Source organism: Papilio xuthus, unplaced genomic scaffold, assembly GCF_000836235.2.
Source record: "Papilio xuthus unplaced genomic scaffold, Pxut_1.1 DF825946.1, whole genome shotgun sequence".
Taxonomy (NCBI): Eukaryota; Metazoa; Arthropoda; class Insecta; order Lepidoptera; family Papilionidae; genus Papilio; species Papilio xuthus.
In genome coordinates this window covers 6,969,926-6,990,878 of record NW_013532703.1, presented here as the reverse complement: position 1 = coordinate 6,990,878, position 20,953 = coordinate 6,969,926, and the positions used below count along the sequence as shown (strand labels likewise).

The window sequence follows — 20,953 nt, the reverse complement described above, 5'->3', positions numbered from 1 at the left end:
ACGTAAAAATGATCTTTTCCTACGTGATTACTATCAATTGAAGCAGCATCGATCTCTGGTCGCAGAACCGCGATTCATTCAGCGAGTCTGACGCAACTCTTCTTTACGTGTAATTACGTCACTTTCATAATCTTACGTAATGCTACATCATTGCCAATTATATCTTTTTATTTTTCAATATAACCTGTGTGACCGGAAAATATGTGGCATTTAAGCAAAATCGTTTTCACATTACCTTCTGTGATGTAACATAAGTAGGCTTGAAAGTGTCATAAATGTTAATATTCTTAAACAGGTTTTTTTATCTTCAATTAGTAAAAATTCGGACTAGAATATGACTTAGAAAATGATTGAAATCTTACCTCAGCAATGAAGTTGAATCGCGTCCTCCAAGGCCACGATTGGTCGATCAACCTGCAAACAAACATTGAGAAATTATGCGATTAAGACTCACGATTAACACTGTACATGTGGTCGAGTCAATGATTTACAAAGAACGAGAAAGCACATTTCATCGATATATTTTTAATTGATACCTTGTTCCATGTCTTGTTAACTGTACACGGAGCGCGACGGGTTCGATTACCTGATGTGAACAGTTAACATTACGTAGCAAGCGACCTGATGTTAACGTTACATCGCGATGTGCAGATAATCCGAAATCACGTGCCGCGTGTCGTGTGCTCATCACATAGCTGTCAAACATGCATCTCACACGCAACAACGATCGATCAGTATTTTATAACAATTAGATCCCCCGCACACTAGATACTTTTAGTCGCCCGTTTGATCGTGCGCTTAATCAATATGAGCATGTAATCGGTGTAATGTGGCGCCACATGGTGATTAAGACCACGATCAAACTATCGGGCGACTAAAAGTCTGTAGTGTGCGGGGGCTCTTAGATAGATACCTAATCGTGCTGGAGAAGTAAGATTCCAACGAACAGCTGAAAGGAGACACTGACGTAGATATCATGTCTTTCATCTTTCATTTTGTTACATAAAAAATAAAAAGTTTAATTTTTAATACGATTTAGTATTAAAAATTAAACTTTTTTGTTTTAAAACTATTTAAAGTCCAAATAGTGAAATGTAAACTTTCTCTTTTAAAATATATTTTATGAAGTTGAAAACAATAACGATCTGAATTTCTCCAGTCGTATGTGAGGAGCGGAGTGATTTAATACCTACAAGGTACACGCCGGGCCTTGTGGGGATACCATTGTCTACTATATTATACTGTTATGCCGGCGATGCTTCATTTCATTTTACGTCTTACTGTCATAACCAAATCCATTACTTGTTGCTTTATCACTAACTTACATAAAGAACGCCCCCTAAATTACCATTTAATAATATTACTCTAACAATACACTTTTGATTTATAACTTTTTGACATTTAGCAGTTATAAATAAAAAATGTTTACGTCATCAACACTTTCGCGCAAAAAAATAGAGTACAACTTATGCTTTCTTAACAATTACATGTAGAATGTTACTACTGTTGTAAAACATTGCGTGAAACCGCAACTTTGTTTATCTCTAGTCATTTTATGTCCGCTATAAAAACAATCACATATGGTCACCGTAGCCCAGAACTGTCGAGTGCGCGGTGCCGGTGCTTTGCGAAACGGTTTCACTTTCATTGGCCACCTGGCCCGGCCCGAGCCCGTCCGGTGGCATTTTTTTTCGCTCAGTGGAACTGCACCCATAACAGATTTCATCGCGAAATTATAGTCACTGGTGAGATTGTAAAACAACGATGCATTTGACTAATATAAATAAATTAGCTTTTTAGAAATGGTAAAAGGTACACCGGTGTCAACAGTAAAATATACAAAATCTAACTCACTACATACTTATGTAGAACATATCCTGGAAGAACACATATGCTACTAATCAAGTTACTTTTTAATTCCGCGCAGTTGGTTTCGCGGGCGACAGCTAGCACTAACATAAAAACAAGAATCAAATCAATGTCAGCTATTCCGTTGCGAGATGAAAACGAAAGGTCGGTGACCTCCACCAAATTTTACTTGTTATTCATGTGACCAATAGAATTTTGATGAAGTCCAATGTCGCGACTGCTAATTTTATCACCAACATTCATTATGCATCGGAGACGGTCCGAGATGAATATAGAAACGATTTCGCGAATAAAATGAATAAATTTAAGTAAATTATTCTGTGAGTCATATTGACCGCGAATTTAATTAGTGAAAGTATTTTCACTACAACTATCTCTGGATCTGCTTGCATCTCTACATTTGAGTTCAATTCCTGTCAAATACTGGAACTTATTTATTCCATGTAAAACTAATTCTTTGAAATTACTAGTAGTCTATTTAATCGATGAGTTTACATATAAATGCTTTCTGACAATTTTTTTATATGTTTATTCTTAATATATATACTTTGACAAGCATGAAACGTAAACCTATTATAACCATCGTAATGTTTACACATAGGTGTTTAATTTTCGCAAGATATTATGAGCACATCTTTTTAAAAGATGCAATTCTTTAATATCAATCGATATTCAACTATATCTCGAACATATAAGATCAATATTCGCATAACTTGAAAGCGCAAGATGTTGCCATCGTAAAATCGATTTTAATTAACGAAACATTGTAATGAGGCGTCTGTAACTGTTGTTAAATCGATAAAAGTTTAATCTTATATGATATTTATTTAGTGTTAACAAAGTAATGTTGCAATATTTGAATATTCACTGATGCAACAAGGTGTTCGTGTATTAATTAGTTGAGAGGTTCTGTGTAGAAGAATATTGCTTTCTTCAAGTAATTATTTACTTTAATCAACATACTATCGTGATGTAGTGTCATGAACACTTCAAATAAATATATCTTAATTATAAACAGTTGAATTTATGTGTAAAAATTACGAAAAAAAAGCAAAAAGAAATGCAGTATGTTGAGTCCAAAATTAAACATTCTGCCAAAAATGTGGCATACTGGCCACTGAGAACCTTTGCCTTTTAGTTTAAGAAAAAGATAGGTGAAAAAGAGAAGAGAGAATAGCGCGGGAACTGTTAAAAGATATAGTCGTGAACAAAGTTAGTTGGAATTAATAATGAATATTTTTTAAGAATAAAGATTTTAACAACGCAATAAACGCATTTTGGCTGTCGTGTTGTTGTTTTCAATTTATATATATTGTGTTAGAGTCAATTCCTAAAATATTTAACCTTTATGTTGGCACCTAAAACAAGTAATATTAGATCGATTTTGTTACTTGCTTTATATTCATGTAGTACATTTTCGTAGCTAAGTAGGTGAATGCAAGTTTTGATAGTAATGTATTCAGTTGAAAGTGGCCGCACTGAATTGCGACATTAGGCAATTACACAAATGACTTAATTACACAGCTGCATTGTACACATTGTGTTTACTAACTGGACGCATTGTAAACAGAACATCAATAAACTGATTTAGTATGTATGAGATAATAAACAGAAATGAATGAAATGATGATCGTAGTTATTATTATTTTTCTAAGCCCATAATTAGATGAGCGCATTACAATCTTTGTAAATCTTTTTACATTCATATTGCCTTGTTTATTCAAAATAAGTCTTGGTTTTGTGCGTCAGAGGGTAGCGTATAAAACTGTCAGAGAAAGTCTTTGGCCGGATAGCTGTTGAGCAAAAAATGAGCGACTTTCAGCGTTTCGGGCCACTGCGCACTGAGCACTGCGCACAACGAGCCTTACTGTTGAGAATTACAGGTAACGAGATGATTGTATCACACAAGAAGCTTCTAGAAATTTAAAACAAAACACGTATGTATCATTTATATACCGAGAATTTGTAAGAACTCTAACATGCTAAGTTTACCCTTAGATGTAGATGTCCGTGACTAAATCTACACTAAGGGTAATTTAATGTTATTTTGTCCTAAGTGTAACGTGTAAATTGTAATGGTAGTTAGAATAAAAATAAATTACTTTTTAAATATTAATTAATCTATAATCTAAAAATAACTATTAAGGTAAATTGTAAAACTTTATGTCAAAATGTATATTTAGAGGAGCTCATTAGAAAGTAGTCAAGATCGTAACCAGAGGTTGTCACTATCACAATGCAATACTTTTATATCATTTCAGGAAACACACCGGCGCGCTGCGCACAGACTGCTTTGTCAGCACAATGTGACGTCTCATCGCGATACCGATTGTTGGTCCGGACCTATTGACAATAAACATCCAAAATAGACGCACAGTGGAAGTGTGCCTTAATTTTTATATTTATACTTAGAGCAATTTTAACAATTAAATTAAAACAAACAATTTTTACGACGTAAGGTTTTGAATCGAAGACCCTATATTGCAATCCTCCCCTAACTTAAGGATTGGCGCTTCAAACCTCAAAGTATGCGAAATCAATTAGGTGAAGATTGAAGTTCTGATGGTAATTGAAATTGTTGAAAGAAACAATATAAAATTTACGGTCAGCAATGACTATGACATGCACTTAGCGGTCTACTGGATAACGATATATGACTTTCTATAAACTCAACAATACTAATAAGAATCGTAAAACAATAGCAATAAGGCGTAAAATCGTATTAACAATTTCACATTGCGATGATCCGTGTGGTCGAGTACTGAGAAGAATTGGAGCAAAAGGAACTGAGACGTACATACAAGTATTTCAATAACTTTAACAGTCCATTTGGTCGAAGCCCGCGGGTGACGTAAAGGTGGTGATACATCACGGTTATATTATATTACAAGCAGAGTGCACAGAAGAGTAGAAACTAGGCAAAAATAGTTTACTATGAATTTGTGAATAAAACTTCAGTTACACGTTTGCACCAGCCAACCAGATTGTTTTGTTACGGTAAACTTGTCAATAAACGTTATAAAAAGTAAGAAAGTTTTCCACTCTGGTGTATCCTCAGCCTAAGCAATGCAACAGAAAGACAACGTAACGCCCGGAGCGCACATTAGAGAAACTTCAAATAATTTGGGTACACGCAGACAATGTACTATTGTTTTATTATAGGTACGGGAGAGTCATTGACGTCTTGCCTCAAGGTTAAATAGATTTAGGATCGAAATATTAATTTTTTTCTTCAATATTTATTAGTCTGTTAACAAATAATGATGTTGGCATTCCTTTGTTTAATCTATCTTCGACAATTTGATGCGTTTGTAAATACTGCGGTTGTTCTGTCCAGTGGAGCAGCAAGAGGCCAAGTTCACTGGCCACTGGAGTGTGGCGCCTCGGGGGAGGCGTCACGGGGCGGCGGGAGGGGGAGGTAATTAGCAAATCATTGCGTCACGACGTCACAAAGCAACTCGGAGTACGCAGGCGAGACGCTCGTGGGAGTTACAACTGTCGCGGTCCAGCACCTCGCACTTCACTAAACAGTAGTTATTTCACTGGAATCTAATTGTAATGTTTAAGTTTCAATCGTTGTAGCTTAATAACTTGATTGTGAAATACACAGTCAGTTACATCCAATAGTTTCGTCTGTTGGTGAGGTTTTTGGTCCTTCTGGAAAGCACAGAGTTTTATCTTCACAAAAGGAAGAATGTAATTTGGCATTATTTAACTAAATCGTTTCAACGACTCTTCATATGAATGTTATACAGTTAAAGTTATTTCATCAAAACAATTTTAAATGATTTTAATATTGAAGTCGTTAGTAAGATATTGTGAATATCTAATCAAATTATTTTTATTATTCGTACAACGGAACTAACGACTCAGTATCAAGGTCTAATCTTGCACAAGATACATATTTAAAACGCCATTTTGTTTTATTATTTCACTTTAGTTCCACGCTCGTTACCTTTTGCGATGTCGTAAGCGCCATAAACGTTAATTTACATGCGAACACACCTTAAACTTTCTATGTCCGAAACTGAATGGTAATCGATCGATTCGGTCCAATGCTACGTCCATTGCGAAACATGTATCAGTGCAATGTCCTTGAAAATATTCGTGCCAGCAATGTATAGCGCGCGGGAGTAAACATCGCGCACCAAACATCAGATATTTCGATACCTTTCACTGCCAATAACCACTGCCACTTGCCCGCGAGCCGCGAACTTAGCGCCCGCTATCGGACACAGCGCAAACCATAAGCGAAGCGGTTTATAATATATTTGAACAGCACGTTAATATACCAATAGCTGGCAGTTAATAAAACATATCGTCATCCCTGTTATTATCTTTGACGAAATAGAGATATCAATATGTTTTAAACTGAGTAAAGTTTAAAACTTGTTTCTTGTCATTTTGGCTATGTTGTATTAATATTGGATCGCCCTTCCTTGTTACTTGCACCTGTATGTCGTAATGCAGCATTGCGTCAGCTCACGCAAGTTTAGTGGCCGCACATGAACTGAGTTTTTCTCGCGACCTATCATTTTATTGTACTCCGATCTTGTGCGTAATGATTGCGAAGCGCAACAGTTACAAATGCAACAAATTCATCGATCCTACCTATGTATCCTATCAGTTATATTAACTTGCGTAAAAATGTTTTGTTTATTACTCATAGGTTTTAACTAGAGGACTGGAGAGACCGTGATTTTAAGGAGCAATTCTATACACTGTACACATACAGATTACAGTATACAGATTCATACATGTAGACGGTATGAAAAAACAAACAAGCAATTTTTATTTATTCAAGACATGCTAAAATCACTTACATTTGTTTCGACAGTAACAAATGAATTCAGGCGCGACTTAAACGACCTCAAAAGAAAGGGGGCGAGGTGACATCCTTGGTTACGTGGTTTTGTGGTCTTTCAAGCATTTGTCCACTCAGCGGCTATCGTACGGACCGTTGTTAATGACCGTCCACGTCCACGCACGACCTTCTCGTCGCCACGGCTGTTACAAGTCTTAAGTTTGTCACCGCACAAGAAATTCCTTGTAATTCGGACATTGAATATTCGTGACAGGACAATTATGCACGTCCCGACATCAAAATGTATTAGTGGTGGCAAATGAACAAGAGGAATTTAAAAGACCGACGCAAATATTAATGAAAAGTTACTGATGCATTAGTATCGATAGAAGAAATAAATGGTCCAAGAGAAGATAAATTGACGTAGGAGAAGTGAAGAAGCAAACATGAGAAAGAGAGGTAATAAGGGATGGAGCACATCGAACAGGATTTCCTAGATAGACTATTGTTGACTATTGTCAACAACTAGTAATCTTTTCGCTAGGAGACAGTATCTGCCCCGCTCCAGCTCCGGCCGACTGCATTCCGATTGGTGACGTTCCGTTACAATTGTACTTTTTATAACATCTTTCGTCTTTTGAGTTTAAAGTTTTTTTTCAATGGCCAGTAATCAATCAAGTGCGGACAATTTAATGTGTCAATACCGTATTAAATCATGATTCCGTGACTTATGTAAACGTCACAAAACAGGTAAACAAAAAAATATTCGAGTAAAAGAACATGTAAGCATTTTTACTTGAGTGTATATAAAGGAACGAGCTGTTATACTCTGTATTGCTAAGTACACAAACTTGTTTCGGAAACATATTTGTAAACAGTGATAACTATATACTCAAATAAGCAAAGCGGCAGGCAGGGTTACAATTTCAATAATCCTAAAATAATCTTAAAACCAGTTTGTTCTGTTAGTCTAGGATCAGTTTTCGAGAAATTTCTCTATGTCGGCATCGACCTGAGAGTTTACATATGATTTTGTTAATGTTTACTTACGATACTGCGCTTTATAATTCAAAAAAACTTCTCGTTGAAAACATTAACCCGTGTGCCCACGCCCTATGGTGCCATCGGCGCGCCTCGCATCGGCAAATGATTTATCGAACGTGTTTTTTACTTAAATCAGCTGGTTTACGTAACTGGAGAATTAACGCGAAAGCTATGAGTAGTTAACTCACACCCAGTTTGGGCGAATTGTCGCGGAGAAAGTGATTCATAACTTGTTCTCTGATCTCGACTGCTCAGTCCGTTTGTTTGTCCCGTTGAATCTATGTTATAGTGCACGCGGATCAAATGATATTTGATATGATAATTAGCGACCGATACCTATATGACCACTGAGCTATCGATCCCACACATTAGGCATTTCGCAAATTTCTTGTTTATCTAATTAGGTAAAGTTGCCTCTAATTGTAACTCTATTTAATAATTTAGGACCCCCAGGTGTCCTGACTCCATGTTAGCGTGTGCAAATGTGAAGGCTGAACATTTCACGACGTCCCCTTCGCCCGCTCTTAGCTGCCCAGCGTCGGGCGTGGCCATTGGGCATAGCTTTCCTATACCATGACTGACGGAAAATAGTGCATACAATTACAAATTACTAAAAATATTTAATTAACACCATTTATTTTGATTTAAGAATAATAAATTTAACTCCATCTTCTATTCCCTTAACGATAACATTATAATGCTAAGTTATTGCTTTCATCATATCGTAAATATTAGTTCGCTTGTTTGTTTGATTACAACTAATTTCTCTGCACACAAATTGAGATCGTTAAAATCGTCGTAAAATGGAGAGTAAACGAGTAGCGAATCTTAACTTCGCCACTCTCTTCGCAACTGGAAAATAAGTATGCTACAGAGATCGCACACTGTTACTACGACTAGTCGATAAATCACTAGATAATTTAATTTTACGTCAATATGACGGAGATTGGCTGTCTTTATAAATTGGTTATTTACCAAATTTAATATCTTCCCATTACGTTTTACTGACTATTTGTATAGGAGAGGGGGGATAATGGAAAGTTGTATAACAACTAGACAAATTCTATCAAACGTTTATCGTATCTGATGTAGAGAATAAAATACTTGTTCAAGCATTACTACTTTTGGGTTCTAAAACCGTAGAATACCTAAATGTTAGAAAAAAGTATTCCAAAGTATAATTATCTAGGGTCCGACCTACAATACCATATACCGCCTTGTTGCGCAAGCAGGACACCGCATTTGCGCATAAATCCACACAGGATTTAGTTGTAAAATGTTGAGCCACTTCTCCATTAGGCTCGAAAGCACCGGCCAACATATTAACGGACATTTTCGAAACGATTCGTGAACATTGAGCGCCTTTTAAATCAAATTCCTAAGTAATTCAGTTAAGTTATTCGACGGCCCACTTAGCTAAGCAACTTGGAAGCATACCATCTATGTGTGCTTACAAGTTCCTTAGTTATACGTTCTCTAAGTTGATTTTTAGTTGTACTTCGAAGTCATTAGAGCAAAACATAACCAAAAACATACGAACAGATACTTGAAAATGATCATGCTTCCAAACTAAAAAAACAATGTTACGTTGTTACTTAGACCACTTTTTTTTAGTTGACAATTTGAACAAATAGATAAAACGTAATTTAAATAACCAGCTATCACGAAATCGCTTACGATAATAGTTTGTTTAATCGTACATAACGGATTATTGGACCGACACCAGCGCGCGGATAATAGCGAGAAATGAATACACACGCTGCGTACGTTTAGAAATCAAGACGCAAGCAACCAAATCAGCACAGCAATTATTGCAGCCTAAAACTTTTGATAATATTTTAGAAGATCTGGATCTTAGAGAGGCGTTCTTTTGAGAGAAAATAAAGAGGTGGAATAAATTGAAGTCAGATGTTGCGAAAGAGATGAACATACCCCCGACCCAAAACCCTAACCCCTAACTCTACACTGCTACAGATTTATGGAAACATATACGCTTACTTCTTTACGAATGTAGGAGAAAAAGTGCCTACTTACGCCTCGTTGAAACGTTACCATGTATTACTACACATTTGGTAATTGCATAAAGTTTTACGAGTCCATTTTATATATAAACGGTATAAATGATCGTGTTACGGGATACTGCTTCCTGCCGCGGCTCTCCGGCTGCTGAACAATGTGCGAATGTTAACTGATTTTGTATACTCATTGTAAGGAACACTATAAAGCTCGCTTTACATCTGCCATTTTAATACACATTCGGATTGTTAAGTTAAATCGTACGTGTGAAAAACATTTGAACTGTCAGTTTAGTTAGATCTTCTCTGAATGTGTGTAGCGGGCTTTACAATTGCTGCTAGGTGCAGATAGCGCAGCTCATATCTGCATATCTGCCATCGCCGCTGCAGCCGCGCCGCTGACTACCATTGTTGCTCTGGTGTTATTGTGTAGGGTGACCATAAACTTAATTCTTATTGCACTTACAATTTAATTTTGTAGATTACAATACGAATAGGTGCAATTTTTTTTATTAATCAAATAATAGATACATCAAAGTTGCGACTTCAAAGACCACAAAAGTTTCTATTTTTAGTCACGGTAAAGTTAAGAATCAATATTAAAGAAGACAAGTCCTGTATTTTGCAGCTATTTATGGTAACATCAAAGTGGGTGTAATGGAGAGCGCGGCAAGTGGAGCGTGGCCCCGGCAGCAGCGGCAACCCCGCTCCCGCGCACCTCACCTCAGCGTCTTGTTTGTGTTTACCTACACCTTAATGGAGATAAGTATTGAATGATCCACTGAGTTATAATGACTAAAACAAAGATTAATTTACATTTGCTACAGTATTGTTTTCGTTTACTCAACAATCTACAGGTATGTATAGTTTAGGTTAAGTTACCAATAAATCTTCAAAATGTACATCAAAATACATATAAAGTGAGCTGATGCCATACCGCCACATATTCTGTGACCAATATCAAAGATCGATTTATAATTCCAAAGTTTAACATAATAAGTAGCTTTAAAACCCACAAAAAACCTCTGAACAAAACATAAGAAAATTGTTAATGAGGTTAGCACTTGAATATCCTATTTAATCCGCGTAATGTAATAACTATAATTAAGTTTTTCAATTAATAAAAATATTTCATAGACTACTATTTCAAAAGCTATTGATACGTGCCATCCTGGAACTGATCCGAGTACTGCATACACCACCACATTGTTGTTACTTAACAGCAGCAAAAACATCGAATTAACAACAAACAGTTGAAATTGCATTCAGATAATTGTACTCCGACTCGATAAAACAAATTCTATTTGTACCATCTACGTGGGAACCGAACTGAGACCGGCACGGAATGCGAGCCGCGGTCCTGCGGTCATGCGGCGCCTGACGATTAGCGGTCTCCGGTCCGGACCACGTTAATCGTACTACTCTCTCATTCCTAAATGAATACAGTTTTGATATACATAAATTATTTCTGTTCTTCTCTATCTCTAACACAGTAAAGTCCAATTTCAATTGTCGTTATCTCGATATTCGTCGTTTCGGAACAAGATGTACAGATTACAAAGCGATTTGGAAGCATTGGGCAAAGCATGAATTAAAGTTGTTCAGTTTTTACGACTGCGACAATTTCTTTGTGTGTATATTGAATAGTAAATAATTAAAATACGTATCCTATATCAAACTGGAAGAGCTCGAACCGTGTTTACTTTAGTAAATTGAGATTAGAACGCAATAGTGTACCTAAGTACTAGACAGATGGCGTAACGTGTGAATGAGCTAGCGACTGGTCTGCTAACAAAAACTGCACTTCTCATAGCGATCTCATCAACCAGACGCTTGATCTGTTTGATCATTGACACAAATATCCCTCTCCACCAACATTGCAGCAAACACTCGCAGCAAGATGCAAGATATTTACAGCCAAAACCGAAATCAATATTCAATCTCAAAACATATATGATTTTCCGCGATACATTAATCCATTTAGTTAGTTAAATTTATCCGACCTAAAGATGGCAATAGCAGGCGACATCATATATTATGTACAGGATGATCGAATAATTTTTGTACTTTTTACATGCAAAGTACTAAAAATAATTCTCGGATCGTTAGGCTATAGTAAGTTCAAAGACGTAGAAGTAACAATTACTAAATTATTTTTTATCCATTACACAAGTGCACCTGATGTTATGTGGTATCGTTGAATTGGTTTATATACTTTGTGTGAAATACTTAAAAAAAACTGAAGAGTAAACGCTGAGTAAACACAAAAGATAAAACATACTGAATTACCATTTTATCTTCATCTGTCAACCGTTAATCTTTATTACACGTAATTTAGCTTTGAGCTAACAAGTTCCTTTAGAATTGAGCTTACAATTTTTATTGTACATCTGTTTTAGAGCAAATGTACTCGCAACACACAGCGAGTAAATGACAACACATTTACCTGCAACAAAAACAAATATCTATCATACTAAAATATATCTTTGGAATCTAATAATATAAACTACAATATGTTAATAGATTTTATAGTACAAAATATTACTTTAAAAATTGGTTGTAAATATCACGCAAGTTTCGCCGAAAATATGTAGTCGAATTCAATACAATTGAGAAATTATATTAAACGTATCTAAACAATTTTATCTTAAAGACTGTTATCATAGACTTATTAAAAACCAATGACAATTAATGTTATTTATTGTCAGACAATGAAATCATCGCCATTGAATTTGATTATAGTAGTTGCAAGAAGAATAAACATATTTTCATAAAACGAACATTTACGAAGGAAGTAATTGTTAGGAAATATGAACCTTAGTAATTTCATTTCCATATTTATTCCCCGCTTTCCTACTGGACGGCCGGAGTACAACTAAACGTTGTAATAACAATAAAGATTAAAATACTAAGGAGGTTTCCATTACAAACAACGTACATCTTAAATCCACATTCACAAACCGGTGTAAACAGGGCATAAAGCAGTCCGTGCCCACTAATTGTAATCCTCCTCCCTTGGGACTTTATGCGGTCGGAAATAGGTCTGCATTCCGGACCCCATTAAAGTGGTGTTACATTGTGTGGACTGTTTTGTTTTTATGTTACCTTTAGCGACATAGCTGACGACCTTATGATGAGCGATTATGTTTCAGATGAGGCTTTGATAGCGGCGGCGAAGTAACTCCGCACAACCTACTGCACCGGTTTGTACAACTGTGTTGATGTTTAAATTATTTTACACTTGGCTTGATTTTTTACCATTTAATACATCTTCAACGATAATGGTTGTCGTCCACGTCTTAAATCTCTGGTTTATCCGCTTGGAAAATGACTTGTAACTTAACCCATGTATGCACAATATGTTAAAATAGTGAAAATATTTAGATATTACAATTTCTTTTACAATATCATATGTAGTTTTGCAATTTCATTACTAAAAAATACACATAATGTGTAAGTGTAAGATTAGCGAAAGTTAGGTGAAAAGCGCTTTCCTGTACATCTGTACAAACAATACTAACTTAACATAAAGCCGCGCCTTTAGAACCATGTACAACATGAAGAAAAGACAAGGAAACGTAACTAAGGCTGTTAACACACGAAGTTTTATAAATGTTTTATATGTACTTTATATTTTAATTATATAAAACAGAATGAATTTTATTTTATTTAAATTTGTTGGCATTTCAAAAGCAGACATTCATTCATTCATTCATTGCGAAATTATTTCTGTAAGAAATGTTTTGAATGATTTTATTTTCGTCATAAACGTGAGCTACTGAAGTAAAGTTGTAAATGCTAACAAAAAGCATAATACAAATAATGCTGTTAATTAATATTTTCCTCACTCATTCAATTCTATAGATTTAAATTATAGAGGTATACGTTTTACGATGGGTCACAATACAGATGTGAACCGGCCCTAAAGTAAGCGACTTATACAATACGTCGCTAAACTCGCTAATTCCTCTTGCAGTCGGCAACACGAGGCATTGTTCAAACATGTCCGCGTCGTAACCCACCACTATGGCCGGAGTGGTCGCGGCGAACGTCACCGCAATTTCCTTTCACTGCCCACCATTCATCGCGGCAATATTTTCTTGCACAAGGATAATTAATTCTTTGAAATTTCGCTTTTCACAAAACTGGTTACCATATGCCTTGCGAAGTACGCTCTCCCTTACTTTTCTTGTAAAGTAAATGTCAATATTAAACTCAGAGTATGTACGTGAATAAGATCACATCGGAAGTTTTTAAGAGCACTTTGGTATCTAAACCATATTTTATATTCAATTGTAAATTGAATATTGCTTAAAATAATATTTTAAAGTTGTATTAAATGGCATAATTATAAACATGTCCGTTTACACTCGTGGCAGGAGGTCAGCGGCTCTTTGTCTCTGGTATGACAGCACCTGTCACAATTTGACAGGTTACGTCAACGCGCGCGCGGGAACCCCGCTCGAAGCAATGTCCGACCTCACCGCGTGAAAGTATTATCATATGAACCTCTTAGCGTAGGTGCGATAGGAAATTGACAAATAATACGTAACAATATTTGACGAAAGTTATCTTTCACGCCATTTATTTATGCGTTTAGCAATATACTAATCGTATTTGTATAAACGCGTGTCACATGAGACAAGTGTAAACTTAGTTTTATGTACACTTTATTAGTACTTTTTTTAAGCATTTTCTTTAAATTTAAATGGAGATGGTATATTTATATAAAAAAAAAACTGATCTAAGTGCTAATGATTACTTGACAAATTTGGACATATTGTATACACACGCAAGGCATATTGTATACAAAACGCGAAGGAGCGGTGTGAAAAGTTGCGTGAAACCACTCAAGCAAGCATCTCGTATCTTATAGAGCAACAAATCTCTAGCCGGATAAATGCAATTAGCCATATGCTTAGGCAACTTGCTAAAACGTTAAGATGCAATAATGAATTCTTTATATTAATTTTAGGCAAGTCATGTAATCAAAAGGCAAACATAAAATACCCATATGAGAGTAATTAGTGTTAGGTAGAAAAACCGAAACTGTGCCGGTGCATCAGCGCTATATCAATGTTCATGTCCCCTCACTAATCATTCTGGCACTTGACTTGGTAACGAAAGAGCGCCATTCGCACCAAACAATTCTTCCTAATTATGTCTAAAATTAGGAAGGTATCATTCGATAAAATGGATGTGTAGCTTAGTATAATGACAATTAGCTAAGATGTATCTGTCCGTTGAAGCTAATATCAAGGCTAGATAAGATCGGGTCATCGTTAGCGCCTGTTGGGTCGGATAGCAGTGGTGGCGTGGGCGTGGACGAGACGCGCCGGGTGACGAAACATAGTTTCAGTAATTGGCAAGATCGTCCTTCCCTGTTTATTTGATAGGATAACTTCAACGTAACGAGCTTCCGACAACAAAACTATGCGCAGAAATGGATGATTAAGACATAATTTCTGTTTCGTAGTAAAGTATCAGGATTAAAATTATTTAAAATAGACACGTTTTATAATAAAAAAAGATCTAAAGGCAATATATTCTATGAATTGCTTAATGTATTAATTACATAATAGCAGAGATAAGCTGTAACCGCCCCGAGCATTTGTACAGGTCGCACTGCGTACGCGCATGCGCACATTTCTACCATTGTTACTTACAACATGCTCTAACATCTCCTTAATAATCGCGGAAGCATCTCCTCGGCGTTTGAATAATGAATGAAAATTGAATTCAAAGTAACTCTTCTAAGAATTATGCATATTTCTTAGTTATGTCTCGTCATAATTACTACGCAACTGTTCCTACGATTGTGTTCAACAATATGTGAGATAAACAAGTGCAAGTGAAAGGGAATCATCGATAAGTACAATAGGAATTTCGTTGTGTAAGTTATTGTCTTTTAATTTGTTGAGACTTGAGGTAAATAAATCGGACCTCTTCTCTTTTTTGCATCTTCCAGCAAATGCACATGATCTAAGAGTACACAATTATATTAATTTGAAATTCCATGAATAGTATAACGGTACTCATAATTAATTGTTAAAAACATTAAATGTGTTTTAAGGAACATTCGCATACTTAAGTTCTTAATTAAATATTGCAAAATGTATATAAAAGAGAAATCAAACAATGGTTTATTAAGCAATAGCCACAAATGATTATAAGGCGTGCATCAACAAATTGCCGTGACAAATGGCCGTGAAATAACATCTCCGCCAGTGAAAGTGGCCAACGCCTTCTGCTAATGTGGATAGAGAAAAAGAAAGCGAATTTGATAACTTATTTGTATTTTATCGAATAATTAATTGTTTATTGTGAGATATTTTAGTATCAATTATGTTGAATACGTGCTTAAGAGAAAATAAATTATTAAATGTTTGGTTTAAAGAAAGTTGTGTCTAGAACATTCTCTGGTCTAAGATTTTTCTGATCATATTTCGCAAAATATCACTAAATATATAATTTTAAATATCATTTATCTCATATGTATATAAATTTCTATAGCAATCTTCTAGTAGGTACAGACATATTTAATTGCGAGGAAAGCTCCGTTAACAATAGCGAGTGCTTTCTAGTGACGTAACGAGAAGCTTCTCTTCGACTGGCACGTGCTCATTACACCGGCTACACTCGCGCCGGACGCTTGCAACTAGTCGAGGGAATATTCGTTACATTTCCTATACTTTCTTGCGAATTTTACTTTTTATAGATTTTACATTTAATTGGCAACATCTAGCATGAGTTTGTTGGTTGCTTAACGCCAGACAATTTTAAGAGAAGAACTATTATGTTTGACAATGACACAATACCACGAGGCACTATCCCTTCATAAAAATTAAAGCACAAAATAAAAAGATAGATAGTTAACTGCAAACTTGGTAAATTACACAAGTGTTAAGACAAAAGGAAATATATTCGACATGTATTCGTCTCATATCTGTATGATTACGAGGGTATAGTGAGTGGAGGCTAATCTTATTTGAGCAGAATTGCAAATACGATGAGATGTCACAAAACGCTTTATCTAGAAACATTAAACGTAAGCCTATAGAGGTGTCAGCTTAAGTTACTAATGCAACGTGTCTTACTTACGTGCATGATTAACAATATAAATTGTTGCAAGGTCGCCTGTCAAAGATTGAGGTCTTACATTTAATCGTGCTTTAGTTTTATTATCAGTCAAATGAAGTGGGAAGGTCACTGTCTTTTTTAACGCCTTAGCAATAAATTAGTTTGTAGAAACAAAATCAAACAAAGATGTTTAAGCCTGTTAATTAATTATTTAAGGTCACTTTTATCTACGTACTTGAAAATTGTGACTTAAAAACATTCAAAATGTCTCAATGATATAGGGGCGCCGAAAAACGTGTCAATGATATGTTTCACACTTTGACCTAATTTTATTATCTGTTTTACGACACATTTTCATTTTATTTTGTTAAATTTTTCCGTGTTATGGCAATACAATGGAAATAATGTAAATAAATATGTTTTCAAGTAGACTATATAAAATATTTAAAAAGTTAAGATCGTTTTGACATTAAAGTAAATATTGATAAATTGTATAATGTCAAGGCATTCTTTGTAACAAATGTTACATCATGAAGATAATTAGAAAAACAATTTAACCAGCGAAAGAATCCGCTAACGATGTGTACAGTTTACATTCATTACATCATTAATATACTCGTTTTGTATTGCGTAACTCAAACAATGGCCAGAATTCTTTCCCGACGTCCGCCATTTTCTAACTGTTTTGGCGCGCAATTATCGACGCGCCCTTCAGTCCAGTTGACAGCTAGTGACGGCGCAAAGCCGGCGCGGGCGCAGAGACGGCCTTAATCGCAACTCAATTGTGATACAAACAATAACGGAACACCAGTTCACAGACGATCATTTAAACTATGCAATTTTTGACGAATCGTCGACCAATAGTGGAATACAGCTAGAGCACACAAAAGTCAAAGCGATATCAACTCGTTTCAAATTCCATAAAAAAGATTTGTTCTTTCAAATCCGAAAAAAAATATAATGCCATTTTTAAGTAAAATTTTAGCTACCGCTGGCTGTAGAAGTGCTGCGCTATTTCCTCTTGTTTTAGTGGGTTCATCTGACAATGACTTTAGCTATAAAGTGTAGATCACAGAATACATAACATTATCGCTGTGTTGTGTGCTACCGACTTAATTAAGAACAGTTGTGAATGACGCTCCAATATTTTTAAATGCGAACTGTTTTTATTTCAACGTTACGCCATCTTGTCGTGCGACGTAACATTACTGAGGCATACCGTTTGCGAGCTTTTAATCGGTTTACTTGACGTTACAAAACGAAATACGATATAAAAATATAAACAAACGCAATATGTAACTTTATACGAGCATTTATGCTTGCAAATGTAAATGGATTCCATTGGAGATGTTTTCAACACTTAAGCAGTATCAGACATCGTCATTGCAACGTTATAAAATGCTTAATAAGTTGTTATGTATTTTTACATATTTGCTAGTTTTTTTTTTACTAATTTGCACTATTTGTAAATATACATTATTTGAAACTACAAACTCAAGAATACGTATAAGCAACAGAAAGATGACAACAACAACAAAATGTTTTTATTAACAAACTTAACTTCGACTTAATTCCCATTAAATCACAGATGTTGATAAAATAGGTTGTTCACGCGCGTACAGTGTAGGTATCCCACGGCACATTACGATGAGTTGACGCAACGCGCACGAACAACGCGACTTCTTCAAAAAAGTCTAGGGAGAATTTCAAACAATAATATCGAGATCTAAGAAATGTTACGTTGCATTACGCACACGCTCCGGTTACAAATCTGTTACATTTAGATAAATAAACTGATACTAATATTATTGTAATCTTACAAATTAAGTTCTCATATATTTCTCTCTATCTCTTAAAAAAAATAATGTCGCATCCAATTTCCTTCAAATGACGTCACTGTAAATTATGTTTTTTTCATAAATGAGTTAACACTGCGTGAAATTATTTAACGCGAACATTTTGATATCGTGATGCGCTTCACAATTTATTCACTTTCCAATAAGATCTCACCATGTCTACGCTATTTCCTATTAACTAATACTAATATTGTAAATGCGAATGTTTAGGTGAATGGATGTTTGAAGGTATATCTCCAGAACGCCTGCATGAATCTCGCTGAAATTCGGCATAGATATAGAACATAGTCTTGAAGAACACATGGGCTACAAGTTTTTATGTTCAATTCCGTGCGGACAGAGTCGCGGGCTACAGCCAGAAGATAAATATATTTTTGCTTTAACTTTAATGTAGATTTTAGATATTATATATTGGTTGGTAAAGTTTCGCAGACAAGCTTCTGTTTTTATTAACATTTAGTGTTGAAATTTTCGCTTAGAATGCACTGTACAGAATAAGGCACGAAAAGCAATTATCGCGTAGAAGAATTTACGATCGAAACGCAATCGAAAGGTGTATTGCGAAAAGTATTTGCAGATTTAATAAATCTTAGGTCTCAATAAATAGAGGCCAGTCTGCTTTAAGTTATTTGTAACAGAACACAAATGACTTGTCGCTTGACACAACAACGACAAGTCGAGCAAGAAAGGGTGGACCCGATATACACATAAATTGACTGAAAGGTTTGGTGTGTCACCGGCTTTATTAATAAATGCTGCGGCTCCTAATATTACGTTACGTTTTATCTATTTTAATAAGTTTTTAAAAATTGTATTTTTATTAAAACGTAACTAGCCACAAACAGTTTCATGAATGACCTTGTAAAAAGACGATGTCTCAGTTTTTATAATTTCACCGCATGGGGTATTCGGAGTTACTGGACACTATGAATAAAACTAATTTTACGGATGTTAATGCTTTTATATAATCGATTAAAATTTGCGAGTCTCTCAGCACTTTGTACCTTTTAATGCTGCAGGTGAGTTAGATATTTTAACATAAGATAGCTTCGCAAATACATGATGTTAATTTTTTTTTTAGAAGGAAGAAAACGAAAACGAAAAGATGTATGTAAAAGCGCATCCCTATTCTGCCACTGGCAACACTGGCCAGTTTTTATGTGTTAACTGAAGCGAAATAAATTACGCAAACAGAGTCCAGAGCAATTACCTCGAGGTGGTGAGCTTGCCTGACCACGCTTCCGCCAGGGTTCGATTGTTTTCTGACCGAATGCAAGAAACAATCGCCTATAATGACACCACGTTAAGGACCACTTTCGAATCAATATAAATGTTGAAACACGAGAAACTAGAACTGATAAAGTTAGTATTACGGTAACAAGCGCTGATATTTCATATTACCAGTTCACTTCCGACCGCCCATTGATCGTTGTACGATTCCATCGTGTTTATAATGTTTAATGAGTTACTTTCTGCGATGGCTGTAAAAGATTGCTTTTATTATTTAGTGGCACATTATTTTAGAAAGAAATTGTAACAAAGAAAACAGAGGGGAACGGAATGGATAGATAAAGGTATCGGTACCTACCCTAAGGGATGCAATGCAAATTTTCACGTTACTTCTTCAATCAGCCGTTGCTACTTAGTCTGCCACTGTTAAAGTATAAAAACTAACGTAAACCTTATTATCTCTGTTGGCAATAGTTTAAAGTAAATGATTTTGTTACTTTGCATATCTGAAATTAATTAAGGAAATAGAATCTTAACTTTATAAAAGCGATTAACACAGTTAACGTTTACAGTTTTGTTGGATAACTTATCTTGTATTTAACTTGCTTTCAAATATCGTTAATTGATGGATACGCTAAAAGAAAGTGCGATGTGGCCGAGGTGAACAGAATTACCTATAATTATAACTGCCGCTGAGACGTTAACCGAGATCTGTGGCGCAGTGTGAACAGGTGTATGCAGTGTACAGAGGGCAACACGAGTTGACACAACTACGGTAGTCTACCGTTCATTTTATCTTAAATATATTTTGATTAATTATCGGTACAATTTGCTTTAAATAATTATAACTACGTAAATCTATTTACGCAATGTGTCAAATTTTTTGCCGTATTTTTTATTTAAGTTGTATATTAAATTGCCGTCGCGTTTAAAAAAAATTTTTTTCGCAACTTATCCCTATGTTACCGTACAATTATTTAGCAAGTAAATTATTTCATATTTTTATGCAATAAAACTATTTTATTTAACAACAGAGCGGTATTTTATTAATTACA

At 35.3% G+C, this 20,953-nt stretch overlaps 1 protein-coding gene across 2 annotated transcripts in view; it reads right to left on the bottom strand.

Annotated features, from left to right (window-relative positions):
* The window catches only part of LOC106124610 (uncharacterized), a 56,220-nt gene that overhangs the window by 34,749 nt on the left and 518 nt on the right, over positions 1–20,953 (bottom strand). For both annotated transcript variants that reach the window (XM_013321462.1, XM_013321461.1), the window contains exon 2: positions 363–414. The gene's annotated coding sequence lies outside the window, so the exon portion shown is untranslated. The remainder of the gene's footprint in view (positions 1–362; positions 415–20,953) is intronic.